This window comes from Callithrix jacchus, chromosome 22 (genome assembly GCF_049354715.1).
Source record: "Callithrix jacchus isolate 240 chromosome 22, calJac240_pri, whole genome shotgun sequence".
Classification (NCBI taxonomy): Eukaryota; Metazoa; Chordata; class Mammalia; order Primates; family Cebidae; genus Callithrix; species Callithrix jacchus.
The window spans coordinates 50557218-50573393 of record NC_133523.1 but is presented as its reverse complement, the minus strand read 5'-3'; the positions used below and the strand labels follow the sequence as shown (position 1 = coordinate 50573393).

Genomic DNA, 16176 nt, shown 5'->3' with positions numbered 1-16176 from the left:
CACCTGCATTTCCAGGCTCTGCTGGTACCGCTTGACTCAGCCTCTTATCAGCAAATGCACTCCTGGATGTGCCTGGTGTCGTCCTGACACAGCTACATACTACAGTTAACGTACTTTTTTTTTTTTTTTTTTTTTTTTTTTGAGACAGAGTTTCTCTCTTGTTACCCAGACTGGAGTGCAATGGCGCGATCTCGGCTCACCGCAACCTCAGCCTCCTGGGTTCAGGCAATTCTCCTGCCTCAGCCTCCCGAGTAGCTGGGATTACAGGCTGCGCCACCATGCCCAGCTAATTTTTGTATTTTTAGTAGAGACGGGGTTTCACCATGTTGAACAGGATGGTCTGGATCTCTTGACCTCGTGATCCACCTGTCTCGGCCCCCCAAAGTGCTGGGATTATAGGCACGAGCCACTGTGCCCAGCCTTGCTGGTACTTTTTAAAGGTTTAGCGTTTTTCCAGAGCTTGGTAGCATGTGTGTTCAAAGGGCTATCAATGTTGGCTTCTTCCAGCAGGCGCTGGATACAGAGCATGATGGTTCTGGCACACAGAGCAGACCACTTGTCCTTCAGGATGTCCAGGTGTGTGTTACCCTGGATGTTCATATTAGGATGGTAGCAGGTTGTGAGGAACTTAACCAAGGGTGCATTGTAAGGGTGGGTAGCCACTCGGGAATTCCAGCAAGAGCTTATACCTTGGGTCTTCATATACGGTGCCAGCTGCTCCACGGCTGGTCTCTACCCATTTGATAAGGCTTTCGGGGAAGGCAGAGATTATTTTGTCACCAGATACCATGAGGGTCATCAGCTCCTGCTGCAGCCTTTTGCCTACAGGGCCCTGGGCAGTGCCCCTGCTGGGCTGAGCTCCTTTATGGGCACTGGAGATACTGGCAGAGGCTGGGTCACAGTTTTGGGAGACTATCTGGGTGGCACTGGCAGACAAGAACTAAGAAAAGGTGACTGCATCTGCGATCATCGTGTATAATTTTTATTATATATATGTATATATATATAATAAAAAATAGAGAAAGAGACGGAGTGTCTTGCTCTTGTCACCCATGCTGGAGTGCAGTGGTGTGATCTCGGCTTACTCCGACTCCTGAGTTTAAGCGATTCTCCTGAGTAGCTGGGATTACAGGCATGCACCACCACACCCAACTAATGTTTTGTATTTTTAATAGAGACGGGGTTTCTCTGTGTTGGTCAGGCTGGTCTCAAACTCCCACCCTCAGATGATTTGCCCACCTCAGCCGTCCAAAGTGCTGGGATTACAGGCGTGAGCCACCATACCTGGTTTAAAAGGAATCACTTGAACTGGGATGTTGAGGTTACGGTGAGCTGAGATCACACCACTGCACTGCAGCCTGGCTGACAGAGTGAGACTCCGTCTCAAAAAAAAAAAAACCAAAAAAACCTATATATATATATATATATGTATACATTTAAGTTCTCAATCAACTTTAAATGGCTAGTGGTCAGTTTTGAAATCACAGTGACATTCTGGCAGACAAATACATTGTGTGGCATCTCTCTTTGATATATTGGATCTTTAAAAAATTGTTTTAAAGTTTTGCCTAATATTTTGTGATTTATCTCAGTGTAATCTGTATGATTAGGAAAATTATAGGTGACTCCTTTCCTTCTTTTTTTTTTATTTAACAGACAAAGGTCTAGCTCTGTTACCCAGGCGAGAGTGCAGTGTCATGATCTCAGTTACTGCGGTCTCAGCCTCGTGTAATTTTTGTCATGATTTCCATCTTGGGTTGTCTTTTTTTTTTTGTTCTTTTTCTTTTTTTGACAGAGTCTCCTTCTGTTGCCATGCTGGAGTGCAGTGTCTTGATCTTGGCTCATTGCAACCTCAGCCTCCTGGGTTCAAGCAGTTCTCCTGCCTCAGCCTCCTGAGTAGCTGGGACTACAGGTGCGCGCCACCATACCTAGCTAATTTTTTTGTATTTTTAGTAGAGATGGGGTTTCACGATGTTGGCCAGGAAGGTCTTGATCTCCTGACCTCGTGATCTGCCTGCCTTAGCCTCCCGAAGTGCTGGGATTACAGGGTTGAGCTACCGTACCCGGCCAGGTTGTTACTTTTAATGTGTTTTATTTTTAATTTTATGTAGAAAAGTAAAACAAATTTTTGCCTTTAAATTTAATCCTTGCTTTTAATGATTTGTGCACCCCAATTTTCTTTTCTTTTCTTTCTTTTTTTCCTAGGCGGAGTTTCGCTCTTGTTACCCAGGCTGGAGTGCAATGGCGCGATCGGCTCACTGCAACCTCTTCCTCCTGGGTTCGGGCAATTCTCCTGCCTCAGCCTCCCGAGTAGCTGGGATTACAGGCACGTGCCACCATGCCCAGCTAATTTTTTGTATTTTCAGTAGAGACGGGGTTTCACCATGTTGACCGGGATGGTCTCGATCTCTTGACCTCGTGATCCACCCGCCTTGGCCTCCCAAAGTGCTGGGATTACAGGTGTGAGCCACCGCGCCCGGCCAAGTCTAGGTTTTACAAAAGTCTTCCTAGGATTGTTATTGCATGCCAGATGGGGTGGGTAATGGTGGTATCTCTTGTATAAGGTCTGACTGCGCCTTGGATGGATGGCATGGCGACCCCCATGAACAGCACATTCACCTCCAGAGGGCCTTTTGGAAATGGAAAACCTGAAGGAGCTGGAAGGAAGAACGATCAACTCCTGGGGCGCCTAAGTAACCTGAGACGTCTTTATTGTTTCTTATTCCGGCCTCAATTGACAAGGCCATTGGACTTCGCAACTGACCTTGGCCCAACCTCTTGATTCCACACCCTACGACCCCATCGCAGCTTGCAAAAAAACGCCATCTGTAGCTAGTAATTTTCCACTGTTCATCCCAAAGCTATAAAACGCAACTCTTATCCCACCCACCTTCGCTGACGCCCTTTTCGGCCTCATCCCGCCTGCATCCAGGTGAATAATGAGCTATGTTGCTCACACAAAACCTATTTGCGGGGGGCGGGGGGGTGTCTCTTTATTCAGAGCGCACGTTCTTTTTTTTTTTTATTTTGAGCACTATTTTCCGCTGTTTGTTTGTATTGATTTTTTTTTTGAGACGGAGTTTCGCTCTTGTTACCCAGGCTGGAGTGCAATGGCGCGATCTCGGCTCACCGCAACCTCCGCCTCCTGGGTTCAGGCAATTCTCCTGCCTCAGCCTCCGGAGTAGCTGGGATTACAAGCGCGCGCCACCATGCCCAGCTAATTTTTCTATTTTTAGTAGAGACGGGGTTTCACCATGTTGACCAGGATGGTCTCGATTTCCTGACCTCGTGATCCACCCGAAGGGCTGGGATTATAGGCGTGAGCCACCGCGCCGGGGCCTTGAGTGCGCGTTTTAACGTCTGTAATCCCAGTATTTTAGAAGGTTGACGTAGGAGTAGGGGCGCGTCACCATGACTGGCTCATTCTTTGTACTTTTAGTAGAGACGGGTGTTAAGATGCGCGCTTTGAATCAAGAACCCCCCCCCTCAAAACAGGCTTTGTGTGAGCAACATAGCTGTTTATTTACCTGGGTGCAGTTGGGCCGAGGCCCAAAAGAGCGTCAGGGAAGGGGGGGGGGATAGGAGTTGCTTTTATGGGTTGGGGCAGATCTTTTGGGGCGGGGGCAAGGGTGTTGCGGAGTCAGTTCAGTTACAGTGGTGGGCGGGGGCAAGGCGTAAGAGTAGTTAAGATGATAGGGTGGGGCGAAGGGCTATGCAGAGAGCGAGAACAGTTAAGATGGCAGGGTGGGGTGTGGAGTATTCACATGATCATAGTAACAGTTAAGATGGCAATGTGGGTTTAGAAGCTTAATGTCCGGGGAAAGCTCTGCTGGGCGATCAGGGATAATGGCGAACGCAGGCAGGGCTTGCGGGGGGTGATCAGCCGAGGCAGGCAGGACTTCAGACTTCCTGGGTCCAGGCTTGCACATGGAGGCCTGACAACGGGGTTTACCTGTGTTGGCCAGGGTGGTCTCGAACTCCGGCCTCAAGTGAATCGCCTCGGCCTCTCAGTGTTGGGGTTACCGGCGTGAGTCACTGCGCCTGGACGAGACAGCTTTTTAATGCGTAGAGAAGGGTTTTCAGGAGACACCATTAGCAAATACTGATTTGTTTTTATTATTTTCTTGAATCTTCTTTCACAGCACAAATGCTTAATTTTTTTTTCTTTTAAGACAGGGTCTGTAGCCCAGGCCGGAGTGCAGCGGCGCAATCATAGCTCAGTGCATCCTTGACTTCCTGGGCTCAAGCGGTCTTGCCACCTCAGCCTCCCAAAATTCGGGATTATAGACGGGTGCTCTTGAGAGCCTGGAAAGTGGAGCTGGGCTTTTCAGTGGGCGGAAGCGCCCCTGGAGTCGCTGTTTTTACCGCCTCGGAACCTGGGAAACTACATTACCCAGAAAGCTCTGCGCCAAATGACAGCCTGGCAGAGCCAGTTAGGGCTCAGATTGAAGGCGTTCAGTGTGCGCCGTCATGAAAAGGTGGGACTTCCGGCGCCCTCTAGTAGCGGCCATTTCGATTGGCGTTAGTTTTGTCTGTCGGATGAGAGGCCTGTGAAGTCGAGAGTCCTTCTTCTCTCTGCACAGACGTAACTCTGCAGCTCCTTGACGGTGCTCGCCGCTCCCAACGCAGCTTACCCCACGTGGATCCATGGCGGAGACTGCGTCGAGGTTCCCGGTTCAGGTAATTGTGGCGACTTCCGTGCGCTCGGGCACCTGCAGTCACGCAAGGCCTAGAGCAGTTAGGACGCGGCACCTGTTCGTGGCTCTCCAGCCCGGACCCGCAGTCGGAATACTGGGGCGCTCACTGAAGGGTTCCTGGTGTCAGACACCGTGGGGTGCGGTGGGGAGAGCGACAGGCACAGGGACGGGCGCGGGCAGTGCCTGGAGACGGACGGAGCCGGGAGGATGGAACCTGGGGTCCGCAGGCGCTTGTAGGGGACGGGTGTGAGGCGGAGCTCCTGGACAAACAAGCCGACTGGGGGCTGTGAGATCATTGCGAGGACCCCAGAAATTCGGAGAATTTCGAAGAGAAGGGCTGGATCAAAGTCTAGGCTTTTAAAGGTTTCCCAAAGGTCCAAGAAAGAACAGAGTAGAGAGGGAGGACGTTGGCGCCCTGGGAGACTGAATCCTTGTAGGTCACTAGGTGGTAGAGCTGACATACTGCGTTGAGACACGCAGGTCAAACTGTAGGGTCAGTCAAGAGAACGGGGAAGAGACCTAAAGTTTTATTAACCTGCCGGGCTGCCTCGTAACAGGCAGAGGAGGCAGCCCCAAGCTTACAAAACGAGGGGTTTGAATGGGGCGAGTGGGGCATAAGGGAGTTTGAGGACTGAGATAACCTGTCAGCTTGTAACAGGCACAGAGATAATTGGTTAGCTTGTGACAGACTTACAGTACATCATCCTGTGACTTTTGTGGTGGCATTTTTTAAAAAAGAGTATTTTACAGGTCTGTGTCAAACAGGAATTTGCAAGTATGTATAACAAACATTGGTTTTCCCTGCCCTCCCCCAGCCTGCCCAGATGGCTGTAATCAGGCTTTGCTTAATTGCAGCACCCAGATAGGAGTTCAGAAATGCAGCTGGAGAGCAATCAGAGTTGGGGGGCGGTCAGTTTGCCTGGAGGGGTTTTCTGAGGCACCTTGTCCCTACCACAGACAACAGTACAAGGTCACCTGGCTCCATGGACACTAGCGTTCAGGGAGGCCTGAGCTTACTAGATTATATCAGGGAACCCAGAAAAGAAAGTGGAAGGTGTTGCTGGGCACGGTGGCACACTCCTGGTAATCCCAGCAGTTTGAGGGGCAGAGGCGGGTGGGTCACCTGAGGTCAGAAGTTCGAGACCAGCCTGACCAAGGTGGAGAAACCCTGTCTCTAAAATACAAAATTAGCTGGGCATGGTGCTGCATGCCTGTAATCCCGGCTACTCAGGAGGCTGAGGCAGGAGAATTGCTTGAACCCGGGAGACGGAGGTTGCAGTGAGCTGCGATCAGGCCATTGCACTCCAGTCCAGGCAAGAAAAGCGAAACTGTCTGAAAAAAGCACAGAAAACAAAGAAAGTAGACTGTTTCATTTCCTCACTGGTCCTGACTCCTGTCCACATGTTCTTTAGCTTGTGGTTTACTAGGACTCTTTTAAATTTACTTTAATTTTTAAAACCTTTTTTGAGACAAGTTCTCTGTTGCCCAGGCTGGAGTGCAGTTGCGCGATCTCTGCCCACTGCAGCCTCAACTTCCCTGGTTTAGCCTCCGGAGTAGCTGCAACCAGAGACGTGCAGTATCATGCCCGGTTAAATTTTGTGGTGTTTTTTGTTTGTTTCTGTAGAGGCAGTGTTTCTTCATCATGTTTTCCAGGCTGGTCTCAAACTTCTGGGCTCACGCGGCCCTCCTGCCTTGGCCTGCCAAAGTGCTGAGCTTATAGGCGTGAGCCACCACACCTGGCCCTGGGGCTCTTTAAGTGGTGTTTTTTCAGACATTTGATCTGGGAATCTTGAAGAAACCTTAAAGCCAAAGTCCTGAATCCATGACACGTTGTATGGAGGTGTTCCCATTTCAGTGAACACACGTAAATACACTTGGAAGGTTAACCCTGGATTTTGTGCCCGGAGGCAAAATCCTTAGAGGTAAAACATCATGGCCGGGTGCGGTGGCTCACACCTGTAATCCCAGCACTTTGGGAGGCTGAGGAGGGTGGATCGCCTGAGGTCGGGAGTTTGAGAGCAGCCTGGCCAACATGGGGAAACCCCGTCTCTACCAAAAACACAAAAATTAGCTGGGCACGTGGTGGCAGGTGCCTGTAATCCCAGCTACTCGGGAGGCTGAGGCGGGAGAATTGATTGAACCTGGGAGGCGGAGGTTGCGGTGAGCCAGGATCGTGCCATTGCACTCCAGTCTGGGTAACAACAGCAAAACTGTCTCAAAAAAAAAAAAAAAGAAAATGTCTTTTGAGTGTAATATTTGCCACAAAGCCTTCTGCCTTCTCTCATTGGATCCTAGAACACTGACATGAGAAAAACACTATCGATTTATAGGGATTGTTACTGTTTTTTCTTTTTTTGGGGGGTACAGGGTCTTTGTCACCCAGGCTAGAGGACAGTGGTGTGATCATAGCTCACTTCAGCCTCCATGTAGCTGGATCCACAGGCACAAGCCATTGCACCTGGCTATTTTCTTGTATGAGTAGAGGCGGGTTTCACCGTGTTTCCTAGGGTGTTGTTGAACTCCTGAGCTCAAGCAATCCATACTCCTCAGCATCTGCAAGTGCTGGGATTAGAGGCTTGAGCCACTGTGTCCAGCCAGTTATGTGTTTTTCAGTGTAATATTGTAGGAGATCTTTGAGGGTGTGTGTGCCCAGATTGTCATACATTGGACATCAGCAGAAATTCCATGTATGTAGCAGCTGCACTGCATTTTTTACTCTGCCCTAGTATCTTGCTAGACTTAAGTGACTACCACTTCTCTGGCAAAAGCCATTATGCCTCAGCTACATGGTGGGTGCTCACATTGCATCATGCACCTACCTCATTGTTAAGTTTTTACATTTCTCTTTTTTCTGTAGAGTTAGAATCTTGCTGTGCTGCACAGGCTGGTCTCAAACTGCTGGACTCAAGTGATCCTCCTGCTTGGTGTCCCAAAGTGTTGGGATTATAGGATGGCCTGAGTCACTATGCTGGGGCTTTTTAATTTCTTTTTTCTTTTTTGAGACGGAGTTTCGCTCTTGTTACCCAGGCTGGAGTGCAATGGCGCGATCTCGGCTCACTGCAACCTCCGCCTCCTGGGTTCAGGCAATTCTCCTGCCTCAGCCTCCCGGGTAGCTGGGACTACAGGCTGAGCTACCATGCCCAGCTAATTTTTGTATTTTTAGTAGAGACGGGGTTTCACCATGTTGACCAGGATGGTCTCGATCTCTTGACCTCGTGATCCACCCGCCTCGGCCTCCCAAAGTGCTGGGATTACAGGCGTGAGCCACCGCGCCCAGATGATTTCTTTAATTTTTAATTCCTGATCTAGTCACAGAAATATTTGTTGAGTATCCTCAGCACTTCCTCCTTTTTCATTTTTTTCTGATAGTTACACTGTGGACCGTCCCCATTTTTGTCCCATAGGACTCTTGTGCTGACTTGAAAAGATGGACTATTTCGGCCGGCACGGTGGCTCAAGCCTGTAATCCCAGCACTTTGGGAGGTGGGGGGATCACGAGGTCAGGAGTTTGCAACGAGCCTGGCCAATGTGGTGAAATCCCATCTCTACTAAAAATACAAAAATGAGCCAGGTGTGGTGGTGTGTGCCTGTGGTCCCACCTACTTGGAGGCTGAGGCAGACACATCACTTGAACCCAGGAGGTGGAGGATGCAGTGAATTGAGATTGTGCCACTGCTCTCTAGCCTGGGTCCTGCTGCCTTCGAGGACAGCACAGGTGAACTGTGGCTGAGGAGACAATATGAATGCAGAGTACGGCTTTCTCCACTTGTGGCCTAGTTTGTGTAGCTGCCCGAGGCCTCCAAAGGAGGACTTCACGGCTTTGTGGTCTTGATCTGTAGCCTGGCTGCTACAGATAGTGGGTTCATAGGTCAGGTGGGTACTGGGCAGTTTTTTATTTTTTATTTTTTTCTTTGATAGTAGTTCTCAAGGAGAGTTTTTTTTATTTTTATCTTCTCTTTTGAGATGGAGTTTTACTCTGGTTTTCCAGGTGGGAGTGCAATGGCGTGATCTTGGCTCACCACAACCTCCTCCTGCCGGGCTCAAGTGATTCTCATAGCCACCCAACTAGCTAGGATTACAGGCACGCATGACCACGCCCAGCTAATTTTGTATTTGTAGAGAGGGTTTCTCCGTGTTGGTCAGGCTGGTCTTGAGCTCCTGATCTCAGGTGACTCAACAGGGCAGTTTTTATAACTTCTGGTGGCTTTTTCTTATTTTGGCGTCAATATTACGCTGAAACTTTGGTGGGTTTTCTTGAGCAAGACAAAATTCTCTCTCGTGAGGTCTGTTTCATTGTGCTCAGTACTGTTGAGGGAAATCTGTTCAGATCTTACCAGGCACACAGGTGCCCTGATACCCAGAATTCCATAAGGCAGCATCACATGTTGTAAGGCTATAGGGTGAAATTACAATTTTATAATTTACATAATTACTCTATTGCAATTATAGGCAGCAGAGGGGACAGCAATGAAGTTTTTGAAATGTGTATATATATATATAGAGAGAGAGACACAGTCTTGCCCTGTTGCCCAGGTTGGAGCGCAGTGGCGCCATCTCGGCTCACTGCAACCTCTATCTTCCAGGTTCAAGCAATTCTCCCACCGTAGCCACCCAGGTCGGTAGAATTACAGCCATGTGCCACCATACCCAGCCAATGTTTTGTATTTTGTAGGGATCAGTTTCACCACGTCCAGGCTGGTCTTGAATTGAGCTCGAGCTCAGGTGATCCACTCATCTCTGCCTCTCAAAGTTCTGGGATTACAGGTGTGAGCCACTGTCCTTGGCTGAAATGTTTATTTTATAATTTGTATTTATTCTTCTATTTATTTATTTATTTTTTGAGACAGACGGAGTTTTGCTCTTGTTACCCAGGCTGCAGTGCAATGGCACGATCTCGGCTCACCACAACCTCCGCCTCCCGGGTTCAAGCAATTCTCCTGCCTCAGCCTTCTGAGTAGCTGGGACTACAGGCACACGCCACCATGCCCAGCTAATTTTTGTGTTTTTAGTGGAGACGGGGTTTCACCTTGTTGACCAGGATGATCTCGATCTCTTGACCTCGTGAGCCACCGCGCCTGGCCTTTATTTTTTTGAGACGTAATTTTGCTCTTGGTGCCCAGGCTGGAATGTAATGGCCACAAGCCCCACCTCCCTGGTTTGAGTGATTCTCCTGCCTCAGCCTCCCAGTTAGCAGGGATTACAGGCATGTGCCAACACACCAGCTAATTTTTTGTATTTTTAGTAGAGACTGGGTTTCTCCACATTGGTCAAGCTGGTCTGAACTCCCGACCTGGGTGATTTACTTGCCTGGGCCTTCCAAAGTGCTGGGATTATAGGCATGAACTACCTTGGCTGGCCGAAATTTGTGTATTTTAAAGGACTGTCTGTAGTTTCCCAGTAACTATGTCTATGATGGATAAGCAGATACAGAAATTCTCAGGAATTCCATAATGGTGAATGCTGTGTAGCTAAGGTATTGTCAGAGGAAATGATCTAAAGGTTTTGTGGATTCATGTAACCTTTTGGGCTTGTCACTTTAAGGTAATTCCTGCATTAGGAGGAACAGCATAGGGGAAAAAGATCTCAGTTGAGTCATGTAGCTTTGTGACCAGCCAGCAATCTAGTTTAAGCAGGTAGAAGTGAAGTTTCTGCTTCATCAATCTTTGCTTCTATGGCGGCTAGTCTTCCCACTTAGGTCATGAGAAGAATTGGTACTCATTATAGAGTTGCCAAACTTGTTAACAAAAATAATGGCAAATCTGCATTTTTCTCTTCAGCCATTCTATAAAGTTGTAGTAAGGTATAGGCTGAGCGTCATGGCTCGTTCCTGTGATCCCAGCACTTCAGAGGCCAAGGCAGGCAGATTCCTTGAGTCCAGGGGTTGGAGACCAGCGTGGGGAATATGGCAAAAGCTTGTCCCTATGAAAAGTAGCCAGGTATGGTGACATGTGTCTCAGTCCTAGCTGCTTGGAGGGCGGAGGTGGGAGGATTGCTTGAACTTGGGAGGCATAAGCTGTAGTGAGCCAAGATGGCAATGCTGCCACCTAGCCTGGGTGACAGAGTGAGACCCTGTCTCAAAACATAACGGTGTAAATGGCATCCAATAAAGGATGCATATTTAAGTTGTAATACATATATAAGTCTTTTTGAGACAGAGTCTTGCTGTGTTACCTAGGCTGGAGTACAGTGGTGTGATCACAGCTCACTGCAACCTCCACCTGCCAAGGTCAGGCAGTTCTCCTGTCTCAGCCTCCTGAGTAGCTGGGACTACAGGTGCATGCCACCACATCTGGCTGATTTTTGTATTTTTGGTAGAGATGGTGTTTCACAATATTGGTTAGGCTGATCTCGAACTCCTGACCTCAGATAATCCACCCACCTTGGCCTCCCAAAGTGCTGGGATTACAGGTGTGAGCCACCGTGCCCGGCCTTGAATTTTCTCATAATCCCATGAAACCATCAGAGTCACAATAATGAACTTCTCTGTCACTTTTGTGTTTACCTGGAGCCTTTATAAAGATTTTTCTGTCTGCTCTCCAGACAACCATTGATTTACTTTTCTGTATAATAGAGTACTTTGCATTTTCTGGAGTTTTCTGACTGCTGTAATAAAGTGTTTCCTCTTATAATCCATGGGTGCTCTCCTGCTTCCTGCTTATTTTGATATCAGTAGAGATATACGCGTCTGTAATTGATTCTGAGGCCAGCAGGGTGGTGGCTCACCCCTGTAATCCCAGCGCTTTTGGAGGCCAAGATGGGCGGATCTCTTGTGGTCAGGAGTTTTAAGACCAGCCTGTCCAACATGGCGAAACCCTGTCTCTACTAAAAATGTAAAAATTAGCCAGTCCTGGTGGCATGTGCCTGTAATCCTAGCTACTCCGGAGGCTGAGGCAGGAGAATCACTTTAACCCGGGGGGTGGATGTTGAAGTAAGCTGAGATTGCACCATTGTACTCCAGCCTGGGCAACAGAGTGAGACTCTGTCTCAACAAAATAAACGAATAAAAACGTTTATTGTGAAGATAATCCTAGTTCCCAGTCTGAGGATATTCCTGCAGTCACTGGAAAATAATAATCACTTTCTTGTCAGTAGATGAACCTTTGCAGCCCAGATGCCTTGTTTATGTTATTCAGATGGCCTTTTTCACCTGGGCTGTAACTATGAAAGTTGTAGCCACTGATGTTTACCATAGTGACATCGGTTAAGTTGCTCTTCCTCTGAGATCGATGTCAGTGTGATAAAAGAAATCGAGTGGGCCGGGCGCGGTGGCTCAAGCCTGTAATCCCAGCACTTTGGGAGGCCGAGGCGGGTGGATCACGAGGTCAAGAGATCGAGACCATCTTGGTCAACGTGGTGAAACCCCATCTCTACTAAAAATACAAAAAATTAGCTGGGCATGGTGGCGCGTGCCTGTAATCCCAGCTACTCAGGAGGCTGAGGCAGGAGAATTGCCTGAACCCAGGAGGCGGAGGTTGCGGTGAGCCGAGATCGCGCCATTGCACTCCAGCCTGGGTAATAAGAGCGAAACTCCGTCTCAAAAAAAAAAAAAAAAAAAAAGAAATCGAGTAAACCTTAGCATGTGCATTAAGAAACATTGACGGCCGGGCGCGGTGGCTCATGCCCGGAATCCCAGCACTTTGGGAGGCTGAGGCGGGTGGATCATGAGGTCAAGAGATCGATACCATCCTGGTCAACATGGTGAAACCCTGTCTCTACTAAAAATACAAAAAAAATTAGCTGGGCATGGTGGTGCACACCTGTAATCCCAGCTACTCAGGAGGCTGAGGCAGGAGAATTGGCGGAACCCAGGAGGCGGAGGTTGTGGTGAGCCGAGATCGCGCCATTGCACTCCCGCCTGGGTAACAAGAGCGAAACCCTGTCTCAAAAAAGAAAAAAAAAGAAGGAAACGTTGACATAGTGATCCTCGTAGTGACCTAGATCAGCAATTGTTTTTTGAGCGCTGGTCTTGACCTTGCTCCTGGTGCAACAGGATCTGGATAAAACAGGGTGCTTTAAAGAAACCTGCTGAAAGCAGTAAAACCAAGATGGCAGTGAACATGGCCTCTCGCTGTCCTCATTGCTCTTTACATGCTCATTATGATGCATGAGCATGCTAAAAGACACCTCCGCCATCACCATGGCAGTTTACAAACGCTGTGGCGATGCCCAGAAGCGTCAGGTAGTTTAAAAGAGAAGGAGCCACTGGTTCTGGGAACTCCCTAGCCTTTTTCTGTAGAATTCGTGAATAACCCACCTCTTATTTAGCACAGAAATAGGGAGTTGCTGTGACTACAGCTTGCCACGGGTGCTGCTTTGCCTGTGGAGTAGCCATCTTCCCGCCCGCTGTTGCTCTGGTGCTGCTTTGCCTTCAGTTTACTCTGTTGGCTGGCTCTTGAATTACTTCTTTCATGAAGCCAAGAACCCTCCTGGATTGAACCCCAGTTTTCGGGTTTTCTAGCATCAGTTGAGCAGTTTTCTGTGGGAACCAGGGGCCAACAGCCAGCTTCACTACCTGCTTCAGGGTGTACCAGCGTCTGTCTTTTTCCCTGTCATTCCATCTTTGTTATTATTATTTATTTATTTGATACGGAGTTTTGCTCTTGTTACCCAGGCTGGAGTGCAATGGTGCGATCTTGGCTCACCGCAACCTCCGCCTCCTGGGTTCAAGTGCTTCTCCTTTCTCGGCCTCCTGAGTAGCTGGGATTATAGGCATGAGCCACTGCACCCAGCCTTCATTTTTATTTTTTGTGGGTATATAGTAGTGTATATATTTGTAGGTTACATGAGATATTTTGATGGAGGCTAGTGATTCGTAATAATTGTAAGGTTAGCCGAGAGAAAGGAGAATAGACCCAAAGTCAGGCAAGCAAGTTTAATTAACCTGCCGGGCTGCCCTGTAACGATCAGAGGAGGCAGCACCGACCTTAAAAAATGAGGGGTTTATATGGCATGAGAGGGCATAAGCGAGTGTCAGGCCTGAGGTAATCTATCAGCTTGTAATAGACGTAGAGATAGTTTGTCAGCTTGTGACAGACTTAAGTTATCCTGTGACTTACGTGGCAGCAGTTTAAAAAAAAAAAAGATAGGATTTTACAAGTATAAGTCAAACAGGAATTTATTTACAAGTATGGATAACAAACGTTAGTTTTGCCTATCCCACCCCCCAACCACTGAGCTTCCCGGATGGCTGTGATCAGGCTTGGCTTAATTGTAGCACATCTGGCGGCCTTGATGTGGCATCTGTATAGGGGTTCTGACATCCAGCTGCAGAGCAAGCAGAGTGGGGGTAAGGGGTCAGCTTGCTCGGAGGAGGTTTTCTGAGGCAGCTTGTTTCTAACATTCCAGCCTGTTAATAGGCATTAGAGGAGGGACACCGTTGTCATCTGGCTGCTTCCTGCTGGTTAGAGGCGACTTTGGGGAGAGGAGACTGTAGGGATTCTTGGAGCAGCATCATATCTTGTATTGTTCCGTGGGTGAAAGCTTTAATACGGCTCGTAAAAACTGGGGCAGGAGTCCTAAGAGGCAGCGGCCAAATGCTAGAAGGATAGAAACGAGGTCCAGCTAGTGGGAGGAGCCATGGTGCCCAACTCCAAAGATTGGCCCAGGAATCTGAGAGGCGCGCCTGATTTCGGAAGCTTTTTCATTTCACCATCGAGCGGCATCTTGTATTAGTCCCAACTGGTTAGTATAGAAACAGCATTCTTCCCCTAAAAGTACACCGTCTTCCTTTCTTGTTTTTTTTTTGAGACGGAGTTTCGCTCTTGTGACCCAGGCTGGAGTGCAATGGCGCGATCTCGGCTCACCGCAACCTCCGCCTCCTGGGTTCAGGCAATTCTCCTGCCTCAGCCTCCTGAGTAGCTGGGATTACAGGCATGGGCCACCGTGCCCAGCTAATTTTTTGTATTTTTAGTACAGACGGGGTTTTACCTTGTTGACCAGGATGGTCTCGATCTCTTGACCTCGTGAGCCACCGCGCCCGGCCCCACAGTCCTCCTTTCTCGGCAGTGAGCAGGTCAAAAACCTCGGCGGTTTTGGAGTGTAACTGCTGCTAGAGAGTGTATCTGGGATTGAAGAGTCAGAATGGATTCTGCTGTGCCTTGCAGTTTGAGAGGTGTTTGGAGAAGGCGTGGTTAGCACGGGAGGCAGACGCCCTGCTTTCCTGTTCCCGTGGTTACAGTAAATCAAAGGCTGCCGGGCTTAGCGCTGGTGGACTTGAGCTTTGATGGGAACTGGTTAGCTTCGGTTCCCTGGGGCAGTGTCTGTTTTGGGGCTTAGAAAGACTAGGATGCGGGTGCCAGTCCAATTAGTGGGGAGGCATAGGTAAGTTAAGGTCCCACACATGAAAAACACGCCATGGCTGGGCAGACAGAACTGGTTGTGTGTGTTGAAAAGGTGTGTGAGTTTAGCGCTTTCCTTTTCCCGGCGCCGAGTGTGATTATAGCTGGCCTAGAATTAGAACCAGTACAATGCCATTTTAAAATGGGAAAACTGTTTCCATTCTCCTCACAATGACTGCTAGCCACGGCTTCTGTAAACTACTAAGATTACCTTGCAAAATGCAAAGAGAGGAAAAGCTGCACACTTTCTCTTATCTGTAACTGCCAGAATTGCTGGCCTTTGTTTACCAAAGTAAGCACCCCCAGATAATTCCATCCTGGCGCCAAGTAACCTAAAATTATGTGGACCCCACACCTGTCCAAGTAATGTATAAACTAATGTTTATCTTGACCTCTGTAAACCACTTAGGTGGCAATCGGAATGACAAAAGTCCCCTGGCCCTTGGAATGCCTGGAGCCCCCTCATCCTCGTCTCAGCCTAGGAGGTGATTGACAGCTTTCATTCCCATCTCCGCTCCTCACCCCCACTCCCAAGGTGGTTTTGTGGGTATAAAAAGGTCTTGTCATTCTTCTTTCTCTGCCATGGGTTGGAAAGACGTGAGTTCTCCGTGGTCGCCGGCAATAAACCCTGCAATTTGGCATCCTTTTGTTCTGGTGTTGACTTTCTGTGCTCAGTTCAATGCAACACTAGGGTGCTAGCTGGGGCAGCCCCGGTGAGCGGCTGAAAAGGGATTAATGGGGAAAGGTGAGTGGCTCCATGTGTTCTGTTTTCCCATTGGAGAGATTCGGTTTTGTATCTACTGAGCTCCATTCAGAGTGGTTAAATGTGGGTATACGGAGGCATTCTTCAGGGGTGGGGCCTGCACTGCAAGGGGTCCTTGGGTGTATAGTCACGCAAAGGGTGTGCCTCCCGTTGCAAATCCTGATTGTTCGTTAAGTAGAGAGTTACTAATGGCTCCAGGGGTTCCTGAAAAGCGAACAGGCAGCTTGGAAGACTGGACTTTTTTTTTTTTTTTTGAGATGGACTCTTGCTCTGTCGCCAGGCTGGAGTGCAGCGGTGCAATCTCTGCTCACTGCAACGTCCGCCTTCTGGGTTCAAACGATTCTTCCACCTCAGTCTCCCGAGTAGCTGGGACCACAGG

General features: G+C 48.7%; 1 long non-coding RNA gene and 1 pseudogene across 1 annotated transcript; one reads left to right on the top strand and one right to left on the bottom strand.

The window, feature by feature from the left end:
• Nucleotides 1–318: 318 nt before the first annotated feature.
• On the bottom strand, nucleotides 319–2592 carry LOC100397500 (ubiquitin-conjugating enzyme E2 C pseudogene; annotated as a pseudogene).
• Nucleotides 2593–2800: 208 nt separating this feature from the next.
• LOC144580877 (uncharacterized) lies at nucleotides 2801–4385 on the top strand. The gene is made up of 2 exons (XR_013531159.1): nucleotides 2801–2932; nucleotides 4173–4385. It is a non-coding gene; the product is annotated as an uncharacterized LOC144580877 (long non-coding RNA).
• The last annotated feature ends 11791 nt before the right edge of the window (nucleotides 4386–16176 follow it).